Consider the following 20,115-nt stretch of genomic DNA (forward strand, 5'->3'; position numbering starts at 1 on the left):
AACGGGGCGACGGTGCTGCCACCTATAGGTCGATCTCGCGGCCAATAAGGTGAATAAACACCTTTAGTCCGAGACTCACCTTGTCCCCCTGGCCTGAACCCGCCGTGTCGCAACTCGCTGCGAACCACGGGTTAGGGGTCACAGCTCCGACTCTTAGGGCTGCTGCGAAAGTGCTAGCGAGCGATTGCCGCTCCGCCGGCGCTGTGCGATCCAGAGAAGGGTCAGGTGCGCACGCACGAGTTGGGTCGCTTTTCGGGCACAGCAGTGGCAGTGGACGGCACGCAGCATCGCTTCTCACGCACTTGTTTTGCCACTGTTGCAGAAATACAACGTGCGGCCGTCAATCCAGCTGTTACGTCATCGTGGGGATAATTTGGACCACCGCCCCGATTTCAGCGGCTACCACGTGACGGACCCGAGGACGACGGACGTAAAAAGGACAGGCGGATCCTGGATTCTTCGCATTTCGGGCACAGCAGTGGCAGTGGACGGCACGCAGCATCGCTTCTCACGCACTTGTTTTGCCACTGTTGCAGGTTGGTGTTATTTTGCTTCGAACTCGCTCTTAACCTCCTGGCGTCCCCTGCTGCTACTGTGCCTATAGTTAATCATTGTCCACTGTTATTATGGCTGAATGTTTAGTGTGCAATGGAGTCATTCGGCCCGAAAAAATACCCCTTGTGTGTACAATTTGTAAATATTCATACCATGTTGGTAAATGTTCTGGAATTACTGGGTCTGCTTTTCGCAGTAAAGGCGATTCCTTGAAAAGTTCTTGGAAGTGCGCAACATGTCAAACAAATGAAAAAAGGGGCGGTGCCTCATCCAATATGTCTGAAAGCCAAAGACTTGAATGTAAGCTGAACCAACTCAATGCAAATGTATTATCACTTCCTCCACTTGTGGCCAAAGTGGACGCCTTGTCCGAGGCTGTCAAAGGCATCAGTGGCGTTGAGGCATCTATCCAAATGCTTTCTGACAAGTATGACGAAATACTTAAGAAGACTGACAGTCAGGGTACTGAAATTGCGGCCTTGAGGAAGCGTGTTGAACATTTGGAGTCTGAAATTTCTCCAAATGCCCTAGAAGTAAAAGCTCAGTTAAATGAATTGGAGCAGTAGAGCCGCCGACAAAACATCGAGATTGACGGTATGCAAAAAGAAGAGAATGAAAACCTTCTTGATAAGATGAACTGTCTGGCACGTACACTCGAGCTTCCCGAGCTATCAGACTCTGACCTTGATTCCCTTCATCGGCTGCATCCACGTGCGGGTAAAACACCTGTGGTGATAGCTCGCTTTCGATCTGTCACGTTAAAGGAACGGTGGACGCAAAGTCGCTCACGTCTTCGGGAGAAAGCACCAGACTTGCGAATTTTCGATAATCTAACTGCGATGAACAAAAGGCTTTTATGGCTAGCGCAAACAAAGGGAAAAGAAATGAAGTACTGCTTCGTGTGGCAAAAGAATGGCCAAGTTTTTGCACGAAAGAATAGCGGTGACAGTGTCATTCGAATTTGCCAAGAAAGTGACCTCGCGAACATGGTTTAATGTTAGCGCTTCAGGCATTGTTTGATAAACTTTATTCTTTCCCATGGTAGTGTCATGTTCTAAGTCTTATATCGATTTCGTTTCTTTTTGTGTGATTTTCCTTCTAAGGAGAGTAAGCACTCGAAGTTCTTTTCCTTTTATCATTTAAACGCGCAGAGTTTACGCAACAAAGATGACCAATTAAACACATTATTCATGTCCTTAGGCTTTGAGTTCGATATTTTGGCCTTTACGGAAACTTCGTACAATACCGCTGAAGATGCAATCCAAATGAATGCTTACAAACCTGAATGCTTGATTAGGTGTAGTAAAAAAAGGGGGTGGGGTTGCTTTATACATAAAAAACGCTGTTCATTATGAAGTAATGGCTGAACACTGTGCTGTGTTGTCGAACTACGAAATTCTTTTTGTCAGATGTAGAACTTTCGTAATTGGCGTTGTTTATATGCCTCCCGCTGGGTCTCTGGTTGAATTTTTCCGTCGATTTGAAACATTGCTTGATTCTCTGTCGTCACTGAAAACGCCTGTGGTAATTTTGGCTGACTTTAACATTGATTTGTTGCAACCTGCTAACACATCAGTTAATGAATTTGTTGACCTGTTATCAATGTATGGCTTTTCAAACAATATTTCTCTGCCTACTCGCGTCTCTGCATCCAGTGAAACCTTGATTGATTTGTGTCTGACTAATCATGATGAAAGTGACGTGAAAGCGGGAGTGCTTGAAGTGCAATCAGTGATCATTTACCTTTGTTCTGCTGCATTCCTAAGCGCACCTTTCCACAGGTTACCATAGAACACTCGACAAAAACTAGGCGGGTGATAACTAATTTCTAAGTTTTCTCGACAAAATTATAGAAATTTACGAACATTCTTTTCCTTTCGTAACTGTTAGAAAGCTTAAGAAAGCTAGGAAACCCTGGGTTACCTACGACTTAGTCAAGAGAATGAAAGCACGACATAAGCTCTTCAGCAACTTCCTGAAATATAAGGACGCAGAAATTTTTAAGCAATATAAAAAGGTCAGGAACAGGCTAAATGCCGACATAAAAAAGTCACGTGTTGATTACTACGCTAACAAATTTAGACATTCTTTATGATCCTAAAAAAACTTGGCGAACTCTAAAGGACCTATTGCGGCACACAAAAAATAGCATTCCCCAGGAACTTACGTACGGCGATAAAGTGCTAAGCGGTAAATCCCTCGCGGAATTATTCAATCAGCAGTTCTTGTGCTTTGGCTGCTTGACTGCTCGGAAGTTAGCAACAACTTTAAGGACTATATTAACACCTGTTTGCAAAATACTATGTATCTTCGTCCTGTTACACCTACAGAAATAGCACGCATTATTAGCAATTTAAGGAACAGCTCTTCTTGTGGTTATGACGGTATTAAAGTAGCACCAATTAAAGCAGTCGCGGATTTATTATGAAATGCTCTTTGTGACAGAACAAATAGTGTTTTCTACAGGCACATTTGCGGATAACATGAATATTGCTAGGATCGTCGTCTTGCATAAAGGTGGCGCAACTGATTGCATCTCTAATTACCGGCCGATATCCATAATTTCAGTTTTTCCTAAAATTATTGAAAAAGCCTTAAATTCTAGAATAACTGGACACATGCAAAAGCATAACCTTATATCCCCGAATCACTATGGCTCTCAAAGGGGTAAATCCACTGAATCTGCGTTACTTCAAATACGTGATAAAATTGTTTATATTATAGAAAACCAACAATACACAATAGGCTTATTTTTAGACTTTAATAAAGCATTTGATTCAATTAAATATGACATACTTTTTTCTAAATTACCCTTTTATGGAATTAAAGGCATTGCTTTAGATTTACTGCGTAGCTATCTATCACACCGCTCCCAATCTGTGGAAATCAACAGCATAAAATCAGATTTAGCAGACATTAGGTAAGGCGTCCCGCAGGGTTCTATTATAGGTCCTACGATTTTCCTGCTTTATATCAATGATATCGTGGCAATACCAGAAACACCCGATATTGTATTATATGCCGACGATACAAACGTTTTTTCTCCTCTGATAACATCTCTACTCTAATTCCTCTTATTAACTGTTTAAATTCCCTTTAAGTGTGGTTATCGGCTAATCAGTTGAGCCTAAATGTTAAAAAAACAAAGTATATTGTTTTTACTCCTATTAACAAGCCAGTAAAGTTCGCATCTTCTTTAATATTTCAATCGCAACCACTTGAAAGGGTTTCCCGGTACAAGTTCTTTGGTGTACACTTCCATGACAATCTACGGTGGACGCATCACGTAAGTTATATTAAACGTAGCATAGCACAATTAATTGGTATGCTCAATAAGCATCGCGCGCTGTTACCTTTAAAACTTAAACGTCAGTTATACTTTTCGACTATTCATTCTAGATTCCATTATTGTCTACTTATCTGGGGCGTCACTTCTAAGGCTAACTTGGAAACTCTATTCCGAATGCAGAAAAAGTGTGTTCGTATTATTCATAACCTATCGATGTACGAACATACCTCTCAGTACTTTCACCAGGACAGTATTTTGAGTGTCATTAGTCTATATAAACAAAAGTTATCCGAAAAAGCATTTTTAGAATTCATAAGTAATCGTGAGAACTTTTTTTCTATATATACTAATACCACAACTAACTACAGCTTAAGAGCTAGGAACTTAAGGTAAAAACTAGAACAAACTACGGCAATCAGCTTTTACAGTGGCTGATTCCTAATTTACTTAATGATGAGCATGCTTTATTTGATATCATGCAAGATTCCTCCACCGGTTCAATATTCAGAAAGAAATCAAAACTGTATTTTTCCAACAATTGACACCTGTTTTTTGTAACTTATTTTCTGTTTTTCGACTGATATGCAATTTCATGCGTTGAAAGACTTTTTGTTCCCATTTGGCTTTTGGCCTTCCTGTATCTTTCTGTACGTATTTCTGTACGTATTTCTTCATTTGCACCATTTATACTTATTGTGTTGCATTGATTTATTGTATGTATAATTGTTTCATTCGTATATATAAGTGTGTATATGTGTGTATTATGTGTATATATGTATACCTTTTTCTGCACTGTTGTCTGCTGTGCTCGTGGCGCCAGGGGCCTAGTCAGGCGTGTATAGTCTCGCCTTTTGCTCCGGTGCCATGGCAGTCTTGTATTGTCCAAAATTATAACAAACTTCAAACTACCCCTATAACCTTTAGACGCAGCACCCAAGCAGCAGGAAACTTGGAGCAGCAGAGACTTACAATATTGTTTCCGAATCAATGACTTACTAATGCACCCAATTTTGACTGATGCCGGAACTTTGTTTTGTTTGTTTCCATTTTGTTTTGTTTTCAGATAAACACAAACTAACATGGAAAATCACAGAAGCATTTCATATCAAAAAGTGCGCTGAAAAATGCATAAGCCAACCATTGGTTGCAATCACTGAAAATGAATCTGCTTTTTTAAATACTGGATGAACTTTCTTAATCTGTTTTTAACCTGTTTCTGTTTTACTGACCACTCTTGTTGCGCATGCTCAGCGCTGATAGCTGGGGTATATATATGTTCTGTATCTTTGCGAAAATAAAATAGTTGTGAGTAAGCGCTCGTCTGTCCCACTTCACTGTGTCCTTTTCAATTGTGCGCGCTAAATAATTTACTATGAATGTCTGTCTCCAACCGCTTTCCCGCCAACTTGGGTCACTGTCCACAGTCTTGTCGAGGAACCGAAGGGCCGCAGTGGAGCGCCCGACGAAGAAGACCAGCGCAGCAGGCAACACTGCGCGTGCCGAGCTTGCGCATCGAACACGCGGCGCCCAACTTTATTTTCGTCGTCCTTCGCATCCCCGCGTTGCGGCGTAGGTGGACGCTACAGCGCCCAGACGGAACGCCGAAATGGCTAGTGTCAACGCATGACAAAAGGTTCCGTCGTTAGTTTAAGTAGTCAACGTGAAACGTATCGAGCCACTATCACAGAGCTCAGGCAGGCGGTAGTGTGCGCAGCGTAACGGGCGAAGAACTGGAGGAACGATGAAGGAGCGCGCCAAACTGACGACACTCGGCACATGCGTCTTGAGGACGGAGGAACGGCAAAGCTAGTGAGGCGAATGCTGCGTCGACGTCGGTTAAGCGAGCGTTGTCTGTGGCGCATATCACTGACTGACGCACGGCGTTTGGGGTGCGCGTACGAGCCATTCAGTCCAAAAGCTGGACGGACCACGACGCGTGCGTCGATGGCAGATGTGGCGCACCCTGTCGGGCGGCAAAAACGACCCGGGGCAGCTGGCGACGGGGTGCATCGTGAGTGAGCTACTGACAAGATGGCACTCGGAGATGGCAGTCGGCTGACCGGGCAGAGTGGGGCTAGTGTTCGTAGGAGTGTCTGGGCCTTCGGTGAGGACGTTTGACGCGGGATGCAGCGTAGCTGCCACTGTGACATCTTAAAAACCGGAGCGGGAGGAGGCCGGGAGGCGTACAACGACGAGGCGTGAACGTCCGTGGAGGTAGCACAGGTGAAGATTTGGAAGGGCTCGGTAGGTTGAGGGACCTGAGCCAACAGCGCCAAGGACTGTGACCGCTCGAGGTATATCTTATTCAATATCGGGGCCGGGCGCGGCAACTCCACCGCTTCGGTGACAGAGGTAATTGGCGCCATCCATCAGAAGGGTGGAAACGCAACTCCGCTGCCCTTGCACAGCCTCCTAGATGGGCGCGCGCCCGCACGCGCTGACCCATGAAGCCGTGCCCTTGCGCCCTCCTCTCAACTGGTCTACCCTTGCCCTCCCTCGTAACCCTCTCAATTTCGACTGTGTCCGCGCCAGCCCGCCCGCTCGCCGGCTAGCCCGCTGTATGAAGTTTCATGGTTCCTTATCTGCTGTTATCGGGAAGCGTGCGCTGCTGTGCGTCGACCGGCGTTGGCAGTTTCGTCAGTTTCGTGGTCCTGGATAGCTGTGTGCTTGTGCTCCGCAATGTCTCACCCGTTTCACGATTCGCACTGCTCGTGCATCGTGCAGTGGTGCACGAATACCTCAAAAACAAGCCCTGCAAGGTTCTCTGGGGCGCCTAACGACAACAGGTGTGTGTGCAGACCCAAGGACATAAGAGGACGCATGTACACGAACACAGCCCTGTGCATTTGTGTGCTCCACGACTCTCCGGACGTCGTTGCGCCTTGATTGTGCTACACTTCCCTCTTACCGGTAGAGAATTAGAGCTGACAATAGATGTTCCTCCTCATTGTCACCTGGTCTGTTACTTGTTTTTCTGTGCCAAGTATCATTCTTCAGTATCAACTGCAGTAACTCGCCCAGCTTTCCATTTCGCCCTCAGTGCTTTTTCTGTGTGTCACTGTTCTACAAACGTACTAACAGCTGAAACATTACTGTTCGTGTTTATGTATTATCTGAGTACTTGCCGATGAGAAAACTGCGCGAACACCCTTCATGTGAAGGCATGATACGCTTTTTTTCTGAAAAGCATGAATATTTCAAGTGTCCTATATGCAAATTTTTCCAGTTCGTGTTCATTACACAGGAGGTATTCAGACACCTGGATTGGGAAGAATTGCAGATAAGAGTTAATGGAGAATACCTTAGTAAGTTGTGATTCGCTGATGACATTTCCTTGCTTAGTAACTCAGGGGACCAATTGCAATGCATGCTCACCGACCTGGAGAAACAAAGGAGAAGGGTGGGTCTAAAAATTAATCTGCAGAAAACTAAAGTAATGTTTAACAGTCGCGGAAGAGGACATCAGTTTATGATAGGTAGCGAGGCACTGGAAGTGGTAAGGGAATATATCTAGTTAGGGCAGGTAGTGACCACGGATCCGGTTCATGAGACAGAAATAATCAGAAGAATTAGAATGGGCTGGGGTGCGTTTGGCAGGCATTCTCAGATCATGAACAGCAGATTGCCATTATCCCTCAAGAGTAAAGTATATAAAAGCTGTGTCTTACCAGTACTGACGTACGGGGCAGAAACCTCGAGGCTTACGAAAAGGGTTCTACCTAAATTGAGGACGACGCAACGAGCTATGGAAAGAATGACGGGTGTAACGTTAAGGGAAAAGAAAAGAGCAGATTGGATGAGGGAACAAACGCGAGCTAATGACATCTTAGTTGAAATCAAGAAAAAGAAGTGGGCATGGCAGGACATGTAATGAGGAGGGAAGATAACCGATGGTCATTAAGGGTTACGGACTGGATTCCAAGGGAAGAGAAGCATAGCAGGGGGCGGCAGAAAGTTAGATGGGCGGATGAGATTAGAAAGTTTTCAGGGACAGCATGGCGACAATTAGCACATGACCGGGGTAGTTGGAGAAGTATGGGAGAGGCCTTTGCCTTGCAGTGGGCGTAGCCAGGCTGATGATAATGATGACTCAAGGAGTGCCCAGTAGGTATGGTTTAGTGCCCTAAGCATTGCATTCGTGGTGAAAGAAAAGTCGTGTTGTTTGGCTTATTTTACCTTGTCTTAGTTTGAAGAATAGGCCTTTCTGCGAATGTTTTCCATGTGCTGCTGCAAAAGCTGACTACCTTCTGCTCCCCCTTGCCACCGTTACTCACGTTGTGGCCAACTGCAAAATAATGTACCCGCCGTGGTTGCTCAGTGGCTATGGTGCTGGGCTGCTGAGCACGAGGTCGCGGGATCGAATCCCGGCCACGGCGGCCGCATTTCGATGGGGGCGAAATGCGAAAACACCCGTGTGCTTAGATTTAGGTGCACGTTAAAGAACCCCAGGTGGTCAAAATTTCCGGAGTCCTCCACTACGGCGTGCCTCATAATCAGAAAGTGGTTTTGGCACGTAAAACCCCAAATATTATTATTATTATTAAAATAATGTGATAATGAGTATTTCCATTTTTATTACAATGTTATTTTTTTTCTGCCTTGCATTTTACATTTTGTTCAGCAACAATGAAGATGTCACGCATTTCATATACGTTTGTGCAGGTTTATAAGTTCTTCTTTTTCCTGGTATGGCTGTGAACAAAACAATCTTAGCATCTTATTCTGTTTTTTAGGTATCTTGCGTGTAATTGTTTTAGCCATTACCAGTGAATTTTCCCGTTTTTTAGTCGCCGTGACTTTGTAATGCACGTCGTCCAGTTTTGTGCACTATCTTAGTGAGTATAACAGAAGCTCTCAGTGTGCATATCTGAAGCTATTAGAGAGCTTTAGTTTAGGGGACGCAAGCGGCTTGCGTACGCAAGAGCTAGGGGCCACGCTACTGCGCATGCGCAGACCGCTACGTCTGGCTCTGCGCATGCGCAGTACCGTCGCCCCTAGTTCCTGCGTACGCAAGCCGCTTGCGTCCCCTAAACTAAAACTCTCTATTCTACACTTTGGTCTTTACGGCAATATGTAGAAAGGTTTATTTGTGTGTGCATGACACGGCCTTCGCGTTTTCTTCAGTTTAATTTTTTTTATTTCACTGTCTGTGAACTTTTGTGTTGTGTAGTAGTCATGCGCATGTCATGCATTTTTCACTTTTGTTCATTATTCTCGGCGTGTCTCATACCAAGTTATGCGCAAATATGTTTTCGGAAACAGAAGTCAATAAAACGAGGCCAAAGATCTGTTGTGTTGGAAGTGGAATTTATATATGTTCTGGCATATGCTGGCATACTCAAAGTATGAACAAGACTGCGTGCGTGCTAACGAATAAAGAGCCCACGGTGCACCACGCGACAGTTCACAAACAATGCCTGGGGTATCGCGCCCACGTGATGAAAAAAAAAATCGCGCCGCGGCAACGCCTAAGGAGGCATTGGCCTCGCACGAGCAAAAGGAAAGCAAAAGTGAATGTGCGCAGGACATAGGGAAGGGTGGAGAGACAGGAGTGGGTCGTCATAAAACGGCAAGAAAAAACAAAGAGCGCTAGGCTGAGGAGGTGCCGCATGGCTGCTGTTCTTGTGCCATGAGAACGTAAACCACCGTGGGCGCTGCCATTTCGCCAAAGTATCGCCCTCCTGCTAGGGCCGAAGCTGAAGGGGACCTTTGTACTAGCTTCTAAAGAGCGTGGGCTTAAAAACAGCCAATGGGAGCCATGCGGAGATTTACCCATGGGACTGGGGGTCGCAGAAGATCGTGGCTTATGTCTGTGGTGGCGACAGTTGGCAAGGTCGGAGGCAGCAGAATCGGCAAGGTGCAAAGTTCGCGCGCTGCCTCGGAGGCTGGCTCATCGGACGGCGTGGATGGATCGGGCGGAGGGTTGGTCGGGGGCCGAGTGGCAGGTGTGACGTTGAGACAGACCTAATGGCGTGCGGTGCGGGAGCCGGCGTCGGGTGTGTGATGCCACCACTGTCACGTGCCATCGTTGGCGCCGAGAAAGGTGATAAAGTGGCCGATATCATTGTCGTTCCGATACCCTTGGCGAGAACATTGTGCGCATACTGGCACGAAAGAGACCCCTGGTCTGAGGCCGAGGACTGCGCGGCAGCGCGTCTGTCGGTCGACGAGACGGTATCGCAGCAGGTTGAGGGAAGAAGGCTGGCCTGATGGCGATGACATACGGGTGCAGGAAAAAGCGCGCTTGGTGCTGGCCTTGAGGGTGTTGGCAGAGATTACTCGCGTGCCGTGCGGTCAACCTCAGGTAAAGGGCGGCGCGCAGTGCCGTAGAACTTCAGCATGGCCTGTCGTAGCTCGTCGTAGGGGCGCGTGCCAAGCGCTGGGCATGCCCTTTATGTTTACTGTATGTTTCCTGAAGGTGACACGAGGAAACATCCTTTATGTTCCGTACATGTTGAAATTCGGCCACTGCTTTTATGTTTCCTGCATGTGTCCGTCCTTCTTGTATCATTTATGTTACCGTACTTTATATATCCTATTTGTTGAAATTTGGTTACTACTTTTATGTTTCTTTCATGTGTCCGTAATTGATGTATGCTTTATACTACCGTCCTTTATGCATCCTAGATGTTGAAATTTGGCCACTGCTTTGATGTTTCCTTCATGTGTTCCACCTTTATGCACCCTTTATGTGGCCTTATTGATGAAACCCTCTATCTTACGTCGACATGCATAGATGAAGAGTTCCCTGCGCATACATATTTATGTGCATTTTATCACTTTTAAAGTTTCGCATTGTTTTTTTTTATAAGATTACTGTTCTCTAAACATGCAACATACTGATTGGAACTCTGCTTGGACACAGAAATTCACGCATTAATGTGCTATGATAATAATTTACATCATTATCATCATCATCATCATCAGCCTGGTTACGCCCACTGCAGGGCAAAGGCCTCTCCCATACTTCTCCAACTACCCCGGTCATGTACTAATTGTGGCCAAGTTGTCCCTGAAAACTCCTTAATCGCATCCGCCCACCTAACTTTCTGCCGCCCCCTGCTACGCTTCCCTTCCCTTGGAATCCAGTCCGTAGTCCTTAATGACCATCTGTTATCTTCCTTCCTCATTACATGTCCTGCCGATTTCTTTTTCTTGATTTCAAATAAGATGTCATCAACTCGCGTTTGTTCCCTCACCCAATCTGCTCTTTTCTTATCCCTTAACGTTACACCCATCATTCTTCTTTCCATAGCTAGTTGCGTCGTCCTCAATTTAAGTAGAACCTTTTTGGTAAGCCTCCAGGTTTCTGCCCTGACGTGAGTACTGGTAAGACACAGCTGTTATACAATTTTCTCTTGATGGATAATGGCAACCTGCTGTTCATGATCTGAGAATGCCTGCCAAAGGCACCCCAGCCCATCTTATTTTTCTGATTATTTCAGTCTCGTGATCGCGATCCGCGGTCACTACCGGCCCTAAGTAGATGTATTCCCTTACCACTTCCGGTGTCTCGCTACATATCGTAAACTGCTGTTCTTTTCCGAGACTGTTAAACATTACTTTAATTTTAGCATAGTAATAATTTTAGCACAATATACTTTTTGCAGTACCACTCGTACCTTCCTCACTGCAGTGTCGCTCTTTTTCTACATATCTTTTCCTCCCAAATGTATTTTGTAAAGTTTTGGCTGAAATTACAAGTACTAGATTGGAGTATCTGCATGTTAGTTCGATATGCCACGTCTGTTTGCAGCAGATATCTGGAATGTGGTGCTCGGATGAGAGCTCACAGGACACCTGAAAAACACAGCAAACAAAGGCGAAACTTTTTCGCTTATGCAATAAATTTCGTACAGGCAAGAACAGCTTGCCTGCATGCACACAGCTAAGAAACGTACAAAAGTCGAAAGGTAGTGCATAAACACATCAGGGTAACATTGAAGCCTTATAGTAACTTGTTTAAAACAGACAGTGCTGTTGTTATCTGCCCGTGCATTCAGGCAGAAGACTTCTTTGCCGTTTCCTCAGTAGTCTGACTTACACTCCGCCGTCTTAACTGTAACAGCCGCACGTGAAAGGTGGGTGTAAGAGTGGCAGACATCGAGTGTAAAGTATCGCTTCAAAATAGCACACCTTATTTGCAGTGCTGCAGCCCACTGTGTTAAACTATGATCGCAAGAGCTGACATCATGTTCTGCAGATGCAAATAATAACGAAAGCCAACGTCTTATTTATATGTCTCGAATAAAGAAGAAACTTGGCTGTTGTAATATCGGCCTATATTTGGCGTGCAACATGGAATACAACTATGCGAGTACGTCAAAGAACACAAACAATGCAAACAGATTCTCGCGAAGATGGACTTCAAATTACATTGTATGTATAAAACAAGTCTTCACACAAGCGAATATCTGCTCAATTGTCAAACATCGTAGTCGCGTGCTCACTCGTGCTGCCCACGACGCATCGACATATATCGACACACACATCGACCTACACAGGTAACCTGCGGAAAAGCAAAGATACGGAAGGATTTCTTGCCGTGAAAGTTCCGGAAAAACAATAACTTTCAGCGTTTACATAAATGTTTGCCCATTCAGTCCCAACAATCAGCGGTGGTTTGTAATTTTAAGTCTTTTTTAGCAAGTGTAAAGTTCATTCTTGCTTTTTGTGCCTACCTCTCATCAAATGCCGGTCTGGGGGTCACCGTCCTGCCACAGAAGCACAGCAAGCGGCTCCCGAAGCGCACCGGACCGAAGCACCGCGGTGAGCCTCCGCCGTCACCCGCCCTTCGTGATGCTCTGATGGCATTCATCGCAAGCAATGAGCAATAATAATAGTATTTGGGGTTTTACGTGCCAAAACCACTTTCTGATTATGAGGCGCGCCGTAGTGGAGGACTCCGGAAATTTCGACAACCTGGGGTTCTTTAACGTGCACGTAAATCTAAGCACACGGGTGTTTTCGCATTTCGCCCCCATCGAAATGCGGCCGCCGTGGCCGGGATTCGATCCCGCGACCTCGTGCTCAGCAGCCCAACACCATAGCCACTGAGCAACCAGGGCGGGTCAATCAGCAATCAGGTCAGCATGTTCCTTCTGTAGACCACAGAGAAGATGAGCAAGCAAGGAAAAGGCTACGTGAAGACGAGATCGACAGAAAGGAATCTACAGGAGACAACGAAGAGATGGACCAGACAGCCTTCACTGTTGCCTCTTACAGAAAGAAAAGAGCCGCAGGTGTGCCTGTTATATTCAAGCCAACTCAGCGTGACAGCAGCTTATGGAAAGTAAACCCAAGTTTTCTTGCTTCTGCCGTCGTGACAACAGCCCAAGAAAAGGTACTCAGCCATCGTCTCAACAAGGATCGCAGCCTCATGGTGACAGCGTCTACACCCTCTGCAGCTAATCGCCTCCTCACAGTGACATATCTATCGTGTATTCCTGTAGAAGCTCGAGTTCCATACACCTACTCTGCCACGTACGGGAGGATACAGGACGTTCCTGTTGAGTACTCTGATGAAGATCTCGGGGAGTATTCGAGCGAACAAGGAATAGTATCTGCTAAAAGACAAGTTTCGTGCGTCCCTAACGAAGATGGCGTGGTAAATTAAACCCGAAGATGCTCGGCCATCCTGGAATTTTCTAAGGATGCCCCTGTACCAAACCGAGTGTCGCTTGAATTCGGCAGTGATCCCGTGACGGAATACATGGGGTCCGCTACTCAGTGATTCATATGTGAAAGACATGGGCATATAGCGAAATATTGTAAAGACCCCATCCGCTGCAAGATATGCGCTGGTGCACATACGCATAAGGAGTGTACGTCACGTTCCCAGCCTCGATGTGCAAACTGTGGAGCTGAGCATACTGCATCATATGGAGGGTGTCCCAAAAAGAAATCAGCCACTCTTACACGAACAATGGAGCGCGAATCCAGGGAAAAGTGCGGAAACGACGAGAACCACCACCGAACCCGGATGTGATATATACATCTACAAACCAAAAGCAACACGACACGGTGCAGCGCAGCGACACGGCTTCGAAAAAGTCCTTCGCCTCAGTCGTGAGAGAAAACCAGCAAAGGCCTTCATGTGCAAAGAGTCAGTCAAAGCGCTCAACTAATATAGCCGCAAGCCCACAACAACAAGTGTCCCCAAAGTCGCAGCAGAAGAACAGGAAGAACCCAGAAAATCTGTTAGATGGTAGCGCTGTGAATGAGATATCAAGTGTGCTGATTCCCATGATGTTCGCAGCCATCAAATGTATTTTCCGTGTCAGTCAATCGTTCAAAAGCATACCTGAGGTAGAGGCCGTTGTGGCTTTGGAACCGCTGGTGTCGTCTTCTTTCACGGCGCAGCGCCGTGATTCTTCGGTGTAGCAATGACGGCTTCGCCAACAATCGTCTCACAAGTGGTGTCCATCAACAAGCACTACCGCACATGTACTATACTCCAGTAGAACGCTCGCGGCTTGCGTTCGAAGTTAGTGGACTTTAAGTATCTTGCTCGAGTGTACCAATTCCCTTTTATGGTCATTTCCAAGTCTCGCGTAGACGAGCAGTTTAGGATAAGGGGTTATTATTTTGATCATTCAAGGCGACAAAACGGAATCAGCCGACTGCTCGTTGGATTTCGCAACGACGTGCCTGCCTCCGTGATTGACGTAACACCACATGACAAAAATGAATATATTTGCGCAACCGCAGTGATTGTATCTAAAGTGTTTACCCTGATCGGCGTCTGCTTGGAGCTAGGATCACCTTTCGACGTGTCAAGATTGGAAAACTTGTTGACAAGCACTCAATCTTCACATATTATTTGTGGCGATCTTAACGCACATAACGAGATCTAGGGCAGTTCACATAAATGTGCCCGGGTTGCTAAGCAGGCGAAGCTTCTTGCGAGGTACAATATAGAGCCCTTGAACGATGGCAGTATAACATAACTGAAACATCCGAAGACTGTTAGCTGCAATGACGTCACATTCGCATCACGTTGCCCCTATGTTCGGATGGTGTACAGATTTCGAGACTCGAGGTAGTGATTACTACCCCATCCTAATCTCTGCACTTCATTTTCGGCCGTCGCCCAGAAAAGTAAAACTGAAGTCGGTAGACTGGGAAGCTTGCTCAGCAGCCGTGGACAAAGGGATCACAGCCTTGTCTATGAATCGAGAATTAATACCGACAATAGCTCAATGCCTCAAAGTACTCGCTCTGCCACTAAGCATTGCAATGTAGCTACTGACGACGAGGAATTCGAAAGACTATGTGCCATTAGAAGGCGTGCCGAAAGGAAGGCTCTACGTACAGGACTTGTCGACGGCCAGAAAGACATATACGGCGTTGCCTCACCAGACTGAACCGAAAAAGGTGGAGGGACTTTTGTGGGACACTGGACATACGACAACCACTGAGCAAAATCTGGCGAGTCGTCAGAGGCAGTCGCAAAGAGCCGCAACAGATTTATCCTTTTATCGCCCTCTCACTACTTGAGCGCACATCCCTCAAAGAGCTGGCAAAGCAGTACTGTAGGCTTCTTTCCAGTGGGGAACAACCTTCTCGGCAAATTGCAAGTCATCTCATCAGCCTAGTCCACCACGAGCGACCTTTCCTGACTTAGAATTACCATTTACAATTGAAGAGCTCACGGCAGCAATCGGCGAGGCAAACAAGCGATCATCACCTGGCCATGACGGTGTGAGTTATGAAGCGCTCGCAAATCTGTGCCACACATCTCGCCTATGCCTTATAGACTACTACAACGCCTCATGGATAACTGGGGAAGTTCCTACGGAATGGAAGCTTGCGAAAATTATTCCTATATTGAAGCCAGGGAAGCAGCCGACAAATTACGCCTCCTTCAGGCCCATATCTCTGCTTAGCTGCGTAGGGAAGCTATTCGAAAAAATGATTCACAAACAACTAAATTGGTTCGCGGAAACTACAAAAGTTTACCCGGAGGAAATGAATGGCTTCCGGCAAAATAGGTCCGTAGTTGATAATGTCATTACCTTGGTCTCATCAATTGAAAAGAAATTGGTCTCTGGAAACAAACCTACTGCATTATTTTTGGACATTAAGGCAGCATATGATTCGGTCTATCATAAAGCAGTACTTGATGCTTTGGAAACCCTTGTTCTTGGAGGACGCCTTTACGCATGGAATGAAGACTATATTCAAAGGCGCCAACTTTTTATGTGTACCCCAGATGGCCCCACGGCGCTTTATGCCGTCGAGAAGGGAGTGCCACAAGTTGCTGTGTTAAGCCAGGTATTATTTAATTTAGTCCTAATCCTTATGAGAAAAAACCTGCCCCGTGGCGTCAAAATCACACTGTATGCGGACGATATCTTCATTTGGAGCGCGGCGCATTCTCGCAGTACAACCCAACAACGTCTCTAGAGAGCGCTGGCAAATATATCGGCCTACCTAAATCTAAGGGGTGTGAAACTGTTTCCCGACAAAAGCGTTGCGATGGTTTTGAAGCGGAGGTGTATGGAAAAATATCCACTAGTGTTGGGTGGTCGTACCCTTCCATACGTCAAGACGGAAATGTTTCTTGCAGTGACGATCGATAGGAACCTCACATGGTCGCCTCAAGTGAAAAAGACTGAGTGAGAAGATTTCCTCGGCGTCGCACGTATTCCCATTTTTAGCCGTATCACAGTGGGGCAGCAACTGTCGATAAATGGTGCTCCTCCATAAGGCCTACGTGGACGGAACACTACGGTATTACCTGCAAAAATGTCTCCCACAAGCAAGAGAAAACTTGAGGCAGCACGGAACAATTGCCTTCGCGTCTTGGCCTTCCGAAGGGGTCGTACCGCTCAGGAACTGTAGCAGAAGCTGGATGCCTGCCTCTTGAAGTGCTATCTTTTCAGGAGACACTTCGAATTCACCTGCGACACGTCATTCATACGAAGACTCACTTTTTAAAGGGTATTTCTAAAACCTGTGCTACATCTAGCTCTGCACAGGCCGTCATAGGCATATCTATTTCGATTCCTGCTCAGGCGTAACAAATTATGCAATGAAATATTTCAGCATGGACACTGTCCCCACTGGAAATCGTGTCATATATCCCTGGAATCAGTGCGAAAAAAAAGTGCCTCAAGCAGCGAGTTATCAGATAGCTTTGGAATATATGCACAAAGAATACGCAGCCGCAACGCACATTTTCACAGATGGCTCTACAACTCCACATCGTTCATCGTACGGACTGGTTGTTCCTTCTACAGGGCAACGAATCTCGCGTTGCCTTGAGCGAACGACATCATCTACTTCATCAGAGCTATATGGCATTAAGGAGGCCCTTGTGTATGTACTTCGACAGCAGCCGCCAAAGACATGGGTGATTTTCACGGATTCAAAAGCAGCCCTACAGAGTATGTGGAACAGGCACAAAGCGTTGTAATAATCAACCTGAAACATTTGATATTGCTTATCTTCACCACAAGGCTAAGATTACAGGGCATTGCATCAAGTTCCAGTGGATACCTGGCGCCCCCCCCCCCATGCCGGCATTTGGGGAAATGAAAAAGCGGATGAGGGGGGGGGGCTGCCCGAAATGGACTCCAGTATTGCAATTTCAAAAGAACATTTTTACGAAAGCCGACGCTTCAAACATGGCAGAAGGATATGTCTATCAAGAAAATGAAAGTTGTTAGTCAGCACTTGGAGAGGAAGGAAAACGAAGTGACTGTGAGCTAGAATGCTATTTCTCTAGCTCAGCTATTTTCGGATGCAGCAAGCTGCCAGGAGCGTGCTGGTATCAAGTTTCAAGGTGGGAAACGATTTTTCGATACTTTAGGAAGCAATTCCGCCCAAGCAACGCTGACGCTGCGTTAAGACGCTGCGCACGCCTAGAGGCAAGCCTAGGCGAACCATCGCACGCCAGGCCTAACAATACCCAAGCCCTACGCACCAATTTTTTGCCAAGCATGGAGGTCAAGGTCGAAGGAGAGGAGATGTCTCCCGAAGAATTCGGTGGAGATGCCGGCTGGTGCATGATCGGCTTCAAAATCCGGTCCCGCCCCAGCGCATCGCGGGATAGTCCTAAGAACGAAGCCTACTCCCGCACGGGCGAGGGAGACGGTCGACAATCGCCCCGATGCCCGCGGAACGTAAAACAAGTGCTCAAGGCCAGCAGAATGCCGGCCCTCCCGAGGAACGACATCAAGATCGTCGTTAAACCGAAGGGCGGCCTCAACACCGCAACAATCGGCGCAGTCAGGATTGCGTCAGCGATGTACCTGGCTGCAGGAGTGTCCGATCAAAACGCCATCGAAGATACCGTCTGCCCCAACACCCATCAAAACGTCGTCGTTATCAGCACACCCAGTGGCACCAACGCAGAAAAATACAGGAAGCTCGAGGTCATCGGGATCGGCGACCACCAATAAGAGGTCAACGCGTATGAAACGGCACCCGATCATACGGCCAAGGGGGTCATCCGAGGCATACCTCTCGAAAAAGACTCCAGGACCATTAACTCCAAGCTCGTCAACGACAGGAACCCGACTGCCCTAGCAGCCAAACGTCTTAGCAACACTACGACAGTCATCATCGCCTTCGAAGGCCTAAAGGTTCCCACTTTCGTCAGGAACGGAGGCACTCTGCTTCGCTGTTCGCCAGGAAGCAGGTCGACATCTGTCACCAATGCGGTAGACTGGGGCACCGTATGGACGTCTTCCCCAATCCCCAGGACACGATATGCAGGGCCTGCAGTGCCAAGAACCCAGACCCCAATCACCAGTGAACCCCAAACTGCCGCCTATGCGGAGGGGAACACCTCACGGCAGAGAAATCCTGCCGAGCAAAGTTCAAGACCCCGCATATAGTCAAGAAACGAAGATGGGAAAGGAAAAGGGCCGAAGGGGAAGCAGAACTCTAGGTAGTCAAGGAATCCGAAGGAGAGCAAGCCCCCGCCCTGCAAAAGCCAAGATCCACATTCAGAGGCCGGGCCAGGTCCAGATTGGCGTCGGCTACGGGGACCCCTCGATCCCGCCAGCACAGCCGGTCGAGGAGCAGAGCACGCAGTCGCACCCCAGGAGCGGGCCGAACCATGTCCAGATCCAGCCGTCTCCGCCAAGGCACTCAGGAGGTCCAGGCCCTCTCCGAAAAGGTCAGCTGGGCAGACGCGGTCAAGGGTGCGCCAAGGCGCGGGCTCTACGGAGTAACTGCCTCAGAAGTGCAAGTCACAAATAAGACATAGACAATGACAATAAGACATAGACATAGACATAGACAACATAGACAATGAGATTATTACAGAAATAAAATGTGAGAACGCCATGCTTAGGGGCCTAGTACAACACCTTACACAAGAGGTACGCGAACTGAGAAAGGTCGCGCCTCCCGCGCAAGCCCCTAGACCCACTCCCGTCAGCACTCCTGCTCCGAGCAACAATGGCGAGGAACAGAACCAAACCAACCCCACCCGCGAAAAAGCGAGCCGTGCATAGCCAAAACACCAGTCGCGCCGAAGAGGCGAAATCGGAAATTAAAGCCATGCTTACCCAACCACAACCGAACCACAAAGTGAAATCGGCGATCTGTCTTCCGCCATATCCGGCCTCACAACCAGGGTGGTTCGACGATTGTGCGATGTGGGCATTGTTTCTGTCGCAATCATCACAGCCGAACGCGGGAACGCGCAATATAAATCCCGTAATCCCAGACGTTCCCATGGTGGAACCGCCCCCCGCGCACCCTTCGTTTCTCAGCAGCTGCTTATTTAAATTCCAGGATGGCCAGCCACAATAAAGAGCTATTGGTCTGGCAGTGGAACTGCAGAGGTATAGCCGGGAAAGAACCGGTCCTACAACAATACATAAGAAACGTCCAACCCAAACCCGATTTGATAATGCTACAAGAAACCGTGGATGCGTCGGCCAACATCCCGGGCTACCGCGCCCTCGTCCCTAAATTCCAAAACGATACGGGCATCGCCACACTAATCACAAAGGGCCTTGTGCCCATAGAACATGAGATTAAAGGCCCGCAGGCCGAGCATGCAATGATACAGATTATTGCTAACAGAACGCAAAAGAATAGCATCTTTACACTGAACATATACAGTAAACTATCCAAAAAATGGCAGCCATTGCTCTCCCTGCTCAAAAAGGCGGCCGAGCTCGCCGGTCTCAGCCCGCTAATAGTGGGTGGAGACTTCAACGCTCCGTGCCATGCCTGGGGATACGGCCACGCCACAACCAAGGGCAAAGAGTTATGGCAGGACTCGCAAGACTTGGAATACAAGCTCA

At 47.1% G+C, this 20,115-nt stretch overlaps 1 protein-coding gene across 2 annotated transcripts in view; it reads left to right on the forward strand.

Annotated features, from left to right (window-relative positions):
* The window catches only part of LOC142565849 (neuropeptide Y receptor type 6), a 175,683-nt gene that overhangs the window by 80,881 nt on the left and 74,687 nt on the right, over positions 1-20,115 (forward strand). Inside the window, exon 2 of one of the 2 annotated variants that reach the window (XM_075676396.1) lies at positions 323-536. The gene's annotated coding sequence lies outside the window, so the exon portion shown is untranslated. Of the gene's footprint in view, positions 1-268; positions 537-20,115 lie in introns of those variants that run through there. The other variant, XM_075676398.1, reaches the window with a different exon arrangement.

This window comes from Dermacentor variabilis, unplaced genomic scaffold (assembly GCF_050947875.1).
Source record: "Dermacentor variabilis isolate Ectoservices unplaced genomic scaffold, ASM5094787v1 scaffold_12, whole genome shotgun sequence".
Classification (NCBI taxonomy): Eukaryota; Metazoa; Arthropoda; class Arachnida; order Ixodida; family Ixodidae; genus Dermacentor; species Dermacentor variabilis.